This window comes from Berghia stephanieae, chromosome 14 (assembly GCF_034508935.2).
Source record: "Berghia stephanieae isolate SIO BIC M18660-M18661 chromosome 14, UCSD_Bste_1.3, whole genome shotgun sequence".
NCBI lineage: Eukaryota > Metazoa > Mollusca > Gastropoda > Nudibranchia > Aeolidiidae > Berghia > Berghia stephanieae.
This window is the reverse complement of record NC_088373.1, coordinates 1,663,744-1,673,743: the sequence shown is the minus strand read 5'-3', so window position 1 is coordinate 1,673,743 and position 10,000 is coordinate 1,663,744. Positions and strand designations below refer to the sequence as shown.

The window sequence follows — 10,000 nt, the reverse complement described above, 5'->3', positions numbered from 1 at the left end:
ATTTTATACCTAATTGTGTTTTCTCAAATTTTGATGACGTCAAAACGAGTGACATAAATTCTATTGGATTATTTATCATCCGTTACTTATTTATTGATCTTATTATTAAAATTCATTTCTCATTGGATTATCACAACCGCTAATCTTTACCCGTAATCTTTGGATTATCTCATAGTTTTTGATTCGAGTGGATTATCGTGATAATATAAAGGTTTTGGATTATCTCACTCATCAAGGTTCGTATTAAATGTTTGTTTAACATAAATTACTAACACATTGTAACTGTAACGATTGATTTGTGGTGGAAAACACGCAAATTGTTTGGTTTTTACTGAAATTCATTTTAAACGAAGATCTTAGAATACCCTAGGCTATATAGGCTATAGGAAATAAATTAATTAAAAAAGAGAGAAACAAAAAAACAAAAAAAAACAAACACAAACCAAAAAACAAAAAAAAACAAAAAAACAAACCCGAAACAAACAAACAAAACAAACCAAAGCCAATACACCCCCCCCCCAAAATATTTAAAAAAATAAAGAAAAGAAAAAAGAAAAAGAAAAAGGAAACAAGCAAAACAAAACAAACTTCAGCTTTTATATAGCGTAATAAATATCCACTACATGTGCTCAAAGCGCTTTATAATAAAATCCCAGGTTAGAGAGTAAGTAGTAGGTTTGACAAGCTAATCATTTTAGTCGATCGATATTTGAAGCGTTTGAAGTTGAAGGACGAGTTTTCTGACCAAAATATTGAACCGTTTGAATATTATGTACCCTTCGTGTCCTATCCAAAGGATAGCAAGTAATTGCTATTTTCCTTTTCACGCTATAGCCAGAAAACGGGACAAAATCCGGCTCCATGGGCCTAATGGACTGAAAAAAACCCCAAAACTACCGGATAGAGTATTGAAATAGCTAATGAACCAGAAATGATAGAAACATCTAGACTAGTTTTTTTTCATAGTTTTCCATCTCTATTCAAGTTTTTGTTTGTTTTTTTTTTTTGTTTTTTTTTTTTGGTGAAAACCCCAGATGCTAGCTATACTATACTCCGTTATAATACAATCACACTTTTTGTACAAAGGGAGAAATTTGATAGAGGTGCCCAAATGAGTCAAGATATAGATACTCCCTTAATCTTTATCTCCGGAGAAATTTGACTTAGGCGATTTTTTACGCAAAAATTTAAAAAAAAAAAGTGAACATGCGTCAAAAATGGTTCGTTTGAGTCAAATTTCTTCCGCTTTTACTAAAAACAAGTACGTCTGTATTGTGATGGCTTATATTAGATAACTCTAGCGTCTTCCATAAATTTTCACCACAAAAAAAACTTGATTAGTGATGGAAAACTATGAAAAAAAACCCACAAAAACTTAGACGTTTCTACATTTTCTAGTTTTTTAGGCTATTTCAATTATTTATCCGAAAGTAAAAACAAAACAAAACAAAACAAAAAACAAAACCAGTCTATATACATCATTGTCTCCATATCGTGATTGTAAAGATAATATTGCATTTCACGCTAGGTACAGATATATAATTATAATAAGAAAAACAAATAAAAAAGAAACAAATCAAAACAAAAAGGAAATTGGAATTGAAATTGAAATGATCATGATTCTGTGTTATGCATTTTTCATTTCCACGGTCAGTCGCGATTCGCTTCATAATCAATCATTTACGGTTTGCAATTAATTAACATCGTTTTCATTCAAGTTTTAAAAATTGTATGTAAATATACCTGATGTGTGGTTATGTGAATGTGGTTTTGCGATAAAGCGCTCGCTCGGTTTCTGACTTGTACATCCCTCGTTCGAGTCCCGCTGTGGGAAAGGCAAAAAAGTTCAGTCTTTGGAATAGTTTTTTATTTTTAATTCCCATTCTCGCACTACACTAAGGTGTAAAATGGGTACCCGGATTATAACGGTGTTGTCTATCGAGGCGTCTAATCCCTACAGCCGTCACTCATGTTTCCTCTAACTCGTTCAAGGGCTTGGGACGTCTGCCTTTATAAAGATCATATTTTGTGGATTTTGCGCCTTGCAAAAGTTTAAGTCAATTTGGATTAATAATTATGGTAATAATTATAATAATATTTATTGATGAAGATGTTGATGATGATAATGATAATAATATTAATAATAATAATAATATTAATATTAATAATAATAATATTATTATTAATAATAATAATAATAATAATAATGATAATTTTCAGTATTCTTCCAAAATGGCAGGCTTACCCAGCAGAAAGATCGTTTTTTTTTTAAAACACAAACAATCACTCTACAAAACAACTTTATGTTCTAATTAATCAAACAAAGATTATTCTTAAAATTTTATGATGTACAAAATAAATCTGAATAAGAAAAAATGTATATTGTGTCGTAACAAAAATGTGACGATTTTGCTGTAAGTGGTAGGGAGAGGGTTTTGAAGGGCGAGTTTTCTGGCCAAATTAAATTTTTTATTATCGTGTTTTGTTTTTTTTTTTTTATTCAGAGGATGGCAATGTTCTTATAACATGGATCCTTCTCACTCTCACCATCTCCTGTTTGAAAGTTACACATTGACATGTTTATAATGAGAGAGATATATGAAATGAAAGGAAGGGAACATAACAATAATAAACGGTTTGATCTTCTAACCTGTAGATCCATGGGTTGGAGTGTGTGTGTGTGTGTGTGTGAGTGTGTTATCAAATCAGTAAGTTTGTTTTGTTTTGTTTTTCCGTCAAACCAAGGAAAAAGAAATATTATTATCTTGGAAATGCACGAAAACGTTTTGTAAGGGAGACGAACTAGATAGATGCTGTTGAGAGAACGAATATTTTTTTTTTTAATTATGATTTAAAAGAAGACCAAGTTCATAGGTAGAAAGAAAGCATTGACAGTAAAAAAAAAGAAAGAAAAAAAAAGAAAGAAAAAAAAAGAAAGAAAAAAAAAAAAAGAGAGAGAGAGAGAGAGAGAGAGAGAGAGAGAGAGAGAGAGAGAGAGAAGGGGGGGGGGGGGGTGTTGGGTTACTGTTTTTTGTTGTTTTTTTTTTTTTGTTTTATTTATTTATTAGTGCCATGGATTAAAAACAAATAATTCAAATCGGCTGTGAGGTTATACCCAGCTTCCTGTAGATAATCGTCTATGCGCATGCGCATTTTATTTTTTTAAATTTTTTTTTGTTTATTTTATTCAAATTTTTTTCTTTTTCCAAATCTCCCCCATATTTAAACAGACACCTGCTTTCCTCACGAGTCAAATCCCCCCCCCCCCCCCCCCTACCCAAATTTTTAAAAAGGAAATAGAAACTCCAAGAATCCCCCAAAAAACTGACAGTTTATCTCCCCAAATATTCCAACGATATAAATCTATAAAACTTGTTAAAGAGGCCGTCAGCGTTTTTTAACGAGATCTATCTAGAATCTTCCTATTGGAGCGCGGGATTACATACATTCTGTGTTGACGTGTACCTGGCATTTCCTCTTTTCAAAACAATATGGAGTTTATCAGATTGACTGTCTGACAGAAAATACATTTTGGACCCGTCTTGTTTTTTTGTTTTTGTTTTTGTGTTTGTTTGTTTGTTTTGTTTTGTTTTGTTTTTAAGGGTTTTACGGCGCTTGCAACACATTTAGGTCATTTCAGCACCAAGGACCCGTCTTGATTGACACATTAAGAAAAAAGAAAAAAAAACCCAAATAAAAAACAAAACAAACAACAAAAAACAACACAAAACAAAAAAAGACAAAACAAAACAAAAGACCCAACCAACCAACCAATAACCCCCCCCCCCCAAACAAAATCCCATCAACAAAAACAAAAACACTTGAGCTTTTATATAGCGCATTATCCACTAAACGTGCTCAATGCGCTTTACAAAGTATCTCTGACCAAGCAGGCTGAAGACTATACTATAGACTTTTATAGATAGAGGGCATTGGTTTCTGACCAACAACAACACGTAACATGTAGGACGAGACATGACGCCTGTTAGGCGATAATACAATTTTTGTTCCCTCGACAGAGACAACGCTATTGACGGCCAGGTTCTCATAATTTTACACTTGAGTACTATGAGAGACTGTGAGTGTACATTAAATAGCCTTTTTCCAGTGACTTCACTATGCGCCAAGCGAGGCTCGAACTCGGAACCTTCCGGTCCGAAAGCCAGTGCCATACCACTAGACCACATAGCCGCACATTACATATTGTTGTTAGAAATAATTCTTTATTGTCCACAAAATGGAAGATCTTTAGTGGTTTACATTGCTCTTACAAATAATATAATACACAACAATAGCTATTTGTAATAATAATATAATCCTCGTAACAAATTTACTTCACAATGGACACAAAACTCTTTTATAATTCACCGCCGTTATTGTTGGTGTTTCTGTTGTTGTTGTTGCAGTTATCGTTATTATTGTTGTAGTTATTGTTGTTGTTATCGTCGTTGTTGTTGCTCTTTATCATCATCATTATCATCATCATCATCATCATCATCATCATCATCATCATCACCATTTTTAAGCGCGTCGAAATGAAATGTCAGTCGATTTATAAAAAAATGTGACGTGTTCTCTCTCTCTCTCTCTCTCTCTCTCTCTCTCTCTCTCTCTCTCTGTCTCTCTCTCTCTCGCTCTCTTTCTACCCCCCTCTCTCTCTCTCTTTCTCTCTCTGTCTCTCTCTCTCTCTCTTTCTTTCTTTTTCCCTCTCTCTTTTTCTCTTTCTCTCTCTCTCTCTCTCTCTTTCTTTTTCCCCCTCTCTCTCTCTCTCTCTCTCTCTCTCTCTCTCTCTCTCTCTACCTATCTCTTCACCCTTTCCCCTTCTCCCTGTGGTAGTGTTCGAGTTATGTGGTGTGTGTGTGTTAAACAAGGGCTAGGGTATGTATATATATATATAATATCACAGTTATCACAATTATAACAGATGTATCTTAGTCCCTGAAACGCAATTTAGATAAAACTGTGATAAAAGCTCCCGACAGGAAAACGAAAGTTACCGCAGCGAGAACACGCGAGAGTCTCACAGGAAATTGATGGACATATCGAGGAAGGTTGGATTACATGAAACATAGATAAAACACTTACCTAGACTGAATTGAACTTTATAAATATTTCAAACATCAAAATGTTATTGAAAAGTGAATCGAAACCTATTATAGCTTATAATATCAAATATTTCTCTGTATTCTGTCTTGATTTTTTCATCCCCCCCCCCCACGACCCAGCAGTGAATGGGTAGCTTAGCTTATAAGATATGGCGGAAATTAATTAAGGATAGCAAGCATTTGTTATTGTCCGTTTGACGTTTATAAACCGGCATAAACTCTTACCACCCCCCTCCCCTTGTCCACGACCCGGTAGTAAATGGGTTGCTGAGTCTGTTAGATTTGGCGGGAAGTACTTTGCGATAGACTAGCATCCTGTCCGAAGGATAGCAAGCAATTGCTATTGTCAATTTCACGCTATAGAAACCGGGGTAAACTCCGGCTCTGTTGGACTAGTACTTGTCTGGATTTTAATGTTTTTATTTATTCAGTCTATTTATCCATTTTTAATTCTTCTATTTTTTGTTCTTCATCTTTGTGTTAATTTTTTTTTGTTTATTTATTTTCTTTTTATTTATATATGTAGTTATTTATTTTTGTTTTGTCTTTATTTATATCTGTGTTGTTGTTTTTTAATCATCGTGGTTTATGTGGTGACATCTATGTTAAAGCGGCGCTCAGTCTGAATTGTCTTGACAATGGATTGGGTGTGTGTGTGGGGGGGGGGGTGTCCTGAAGTGTGTGTGTGTGTGTGTGTATGTCTCCGTGGGAGGAGGGGATGTCCTGAAGTGTGTGTGTGTGTGTGTATGTATGTGTGTGTGTGTGATAAGACGTGTTTGCCAAGTTGACAACATAACAGACAGTTAGTGCCTATTTCCCAGGAATACATCGTAATAAATGTTACCAACGGAACCCGCCCGCGACCCGTATCTCATCTATATCTCTATCCACTCGGCCACTCACACAAACGAGACTGTCCGGACAAGACCGGTCTGTGTGTCAGGGCTAGATAGATTGATACTGCCGTATGGCTTAGAGGAAACTCCCATTGTTGTCAAATGAGTGGAATTTGAATGGCTGGCTATACTTAGGCGACGTATTATAATAAGCTGTCCATTGTATTTTTTTGATTTATTTCATTCCGACCAGGCAGGGCGGGAACATCCAATTGTGATATGATTGGATTGGTACCTTGTACTCGAACCCTGGAATTTGAATCCCGAGATTAACCCATTTAATGCGCCGTCAGGATCTAAGGTTATTGTGTGTTTAGCTTGGGCGACCGAAGAGTTTCTGGAATGACAGAATTTATGAAGGACAACTGACAAAGCCGACAGAGAAATGGTAAGACATGGAATGAGATAAAAAAAAGTTAGCTCAGGATAGATAAGGATGGAAACTGTTTGTCTGTGGCCTCTACCCTGACCCAGGGTGAAAAAGGCAATGATGATGATGGTGAACTACAAATTATTATTCTACACATCTCCCTAAATAGTAACGCGTAATGATATCATCTTTACAGTATCTAGTAATTTCTGACGTTAGATTATCAAGCGTAAATTTCACTAAAAATCTGATTCTTTAAAAAGGAGATTCGTTTAAATGTTTTTGAAGATGTCTTTTATTATTATTATTATTATTATTATTATTATTATTATTATTATTATTATTATTATTATTATTATTATTATTATTATTATTAATTTTGCTGTTGTTGTTGTTTATCATATTGTATTGTTTAGCTCTTTCTTGCAAAAAGACAAATAGATGAAGAATACTAGATATGTACTAATGACTCTTTTATACTCTCCCTCACAATATCACACCACACCCCCACCATACCAACAGCATCCGAATAGGATAAGAGAACTAACCTTAAAGAGCAAAAAAGATGAAGCCGAAAGTCTTACGTTTAGACTTAGGAAGACATAGTTATGGCCTCCCCCCCCCCCCCCTCATCCCTAACCCCTAAACCCCTCCCCCCCCCCATCACCCCTAACCTCCTCTCCCTCACCCCTAACTCCTACCCCCCCACCCCCCCCCCCCCCAACCTCCACCTTGTTGACTTCGATTGATTCCTACATTGCTCCCATCCCCGCATCCAAGTGACAATCTACCATTAATATTATCAATATAACAATGAGAGCCGTAATAGGTCTATAACTATAGCCTGTAGGAAAGGAAAAGTTAAGAGTGGATTGTGGGTAATAACCACTTGATTCCGTCACAGATTGGCTCGGAGTCGGGTTGGTCGGAGTTGGCTTTTATTGAACGGGTTAGATAGCTTGCGTTTGGCTAAGAAGCTCACAGCATTGCCATCCGGAAGAATAACGGACCAACACACAAAACTAATTAGTAATTTAGTAAAAATTATCTTCAAATCGTTTTTTAAAGAGCGCTTTAAAAAAGACATTAAAAAAACAGTTTCTCTACAGAACTCTCTGCCTTTTTTTTCTGTTTTTTTTTTTTTTTTCGAGCTTGGTATGAATGGCTAGGTCTAGCGGCTTTTCTCTTAAGTCTTAGTATTTTTTCCGTACGTGCCCGACGTCTTTATCTGAAAGACGGCAGAGGGATGTGGGTAAGCCCAAAGAGCGCTTTAAAAACCCATTTTATATTTTACCACCTGTCCACTCTCAAACGTTACCTATTTTATTGGACGTGACGAGGCGCCTATCACAGTTATAAATAGAAATGTAAACAAAACCAATACATTATACTTTGATACTCACGAACCAGAATTGCACTAAGAGTACACAAAACCACTGGGTTCAGGCACGTGATACTGTGTTTACAATCGGTTTCATAACACTCCTACAATATAACACCCATTATTGAGTTCTTTAAAAAAGTTGACCTACTTTGTTTTGTCTGTTTTTCTTTTAACTTTAAAAAAAGAAAAAAGAAAGAATAAAAAAATTACAAGGAGAAATTCTTAAACGCTTTATATTGATGCTATGCCGGCTATAGATAGAACGAAGTTGACGTCACTCGGGTCTTTGTTATTGCTCTTTTGCCATCCGTGTTTTTTATTAATGCTCACTAAACTGTATTAATCAGATTATAAACGCTTAAGTTACACACACAGTTTTGTGTGTTGATCCGTTCTACTTCCGGATGGCAATGTTGTGAGCTTCTTAGCCATGCGCATACATAAACAAAGACAAAAAATAAAAAAAAGAACAAAGTGCAATTCAGTCCCGCCGGATCATGTTAAATAAATGTTTCGGTTTTTTTTTTTTTAATTTAATTTTTTTTTGTTTTTTTTTTTTTTGTTTCTTTTTTGTTTTATAAAAATATGTTTTTTTGGGGTTTTTTTTTTTTTTTTTGGAAGTACTCCGAGATTGTAGCCGATCATAGATAATGTTTATTCTGTGCCCAAGTGGTTGTTAACTGTACGGTATAACACCAGGCGTCATGCCATACCCACCGTGTGGGGTGTATTGTTTATGTTTTGTTTACAAATATTGTGGTACAGATTGTGTACAATCAGATCGACATAGACTGGGAGGTGTCTGTTTGTGTGTATCGCTGCGAGGTGTCTGTTTGTGTGTGTGTATCGCTGGGAGGTGTCTGTTTGTGTGTATCGCTGGGAGGTGTCTGTTTGTGTGTATCGCTGGGAGGTGTCTGTTTGTGTGTATCGCTGGGAGGTGTCTGTTTGTGTGTATCGCTGGGAGGTGTCTGTTTGTGTGTATCGCTGGGAGGTGTCTGTTTGTGTGTATCGCTGGGAGGTGTCTGTTTGTGTGTATCCCTGGGAGGTGTCTGTTTGTGTGTATCCCTGGGAGGTGTCTGTTTGTGTGTATCGCTGGGAGGTGTCTGTTTGTGTGTATCGCTGGGAGGTGTCTGTTTGTGTGTATCGCTGGGAGGTGTCTGTTTGTGTGTATCGCTGGGAGGTGTCTGTTTGTGTGTATCGCTGGGAGGTGTCTGTGTGTGTGTCGCTGGGAGGTGTCTGTTTGTGTGTATCGCTGGGAGGTGTCTGTTTGTGTGTGTGTGTGTGTATCCCTGGGAGGTGTCTGTTTGTGTGTATCGTATTGCTGACACTTCTACTGTTTCTTTCCGTTGTCGATGAAATATGTCAGTGTGTTCGTGTTAGAAGATGGGTAGATAAATAGATAGATAGATAGATAGATAGATAGATAGATAGATAGATAGATAGATAGATAGATAGATAGATAGATAGATAGATAGACAGGTAGGTAAGTAGATAAGATAGATAGATGGGTGGATGGATGGGTGGATATATTTTATAAATATATATATATGTAGGTAGATATGTAGGTAGGCGGGTATTTAAGCTGAGACAGGTCGTTAGACAGACTAATACGTTGATAATAGAGTGGGGGGGGGGGGGAAAAGGGAGGGGGGGGGGGAGAAGGAAAGAAAGGAGAGAGAGAGAGAGAGAGAGAGAGAGAGAGAGAGAGAGAGAGACTGTACTGTCGTGGTGTGTGTGTGTGTGTGTGTGTGTGTGTGTGTGTATGTTATGGTTGGTTTTCGTTGATAGCACCGCGCCCTACTATCTGACAGAATCCATTAATTCACTACCTTCTGCCTACTTCCATTTCTCATCTGTCTTTCTCTCCATCCATCCATTTATCCCTCCCTCCATCCAATAATCCATTCATTCATCTATCCATCCATCCAGCCATCTATTCATCCACCGATCCATCCTTTCATCCATACATTCATCCACCCATCCATCCACCGATCCATCCTGCCATCCATCTTTTTATCCATCCATCCGTCCAAACTTCCATCCTTCAATCCATCCATCCACCCATCCATCCTTCAGAGAAAGATACGACAAAACTTCTACCAAGGCTACTCTCACATCACTACAACTATCATCCCTCCGTCCCCCCCCCCCCCCCCCCTTTCTCTCCCCCCTCCTTCTTCTCCTGATCTTGGTGTTTCCCTTTGAAGTCGTGTAGAGTTTCGCTAAGAATCCATTACTTCATTCC

At 36.8% G+C, this 10,000-nt stretch overlaps 1 protein-coding gene across 17 annotated transcripts in view; it reads left to right on the top strand.

The window, feature by feature from the left end:
• Window positions 1-10,000, top strand: part of LOC144959892 (roundabout homolog 2-like) — a 238,293-nt gene that overhangs the window by 769 nt on the left and 227,524 nt on the right. For all 17 annotated transcript variants that reach the window (XM_078892727.1, XM_078892715.1, XM_078892725.1 and 14 more), the window contains exon 1: window positions 1-236. This exon is cut by the window's left edge and continues 769 nt beyond it. The gene's annotated coding sequence lies outside the window, so the exon portion shown is untranslated. The remainder of the gene's footprint in view (window positions 237-10,000) is intronic.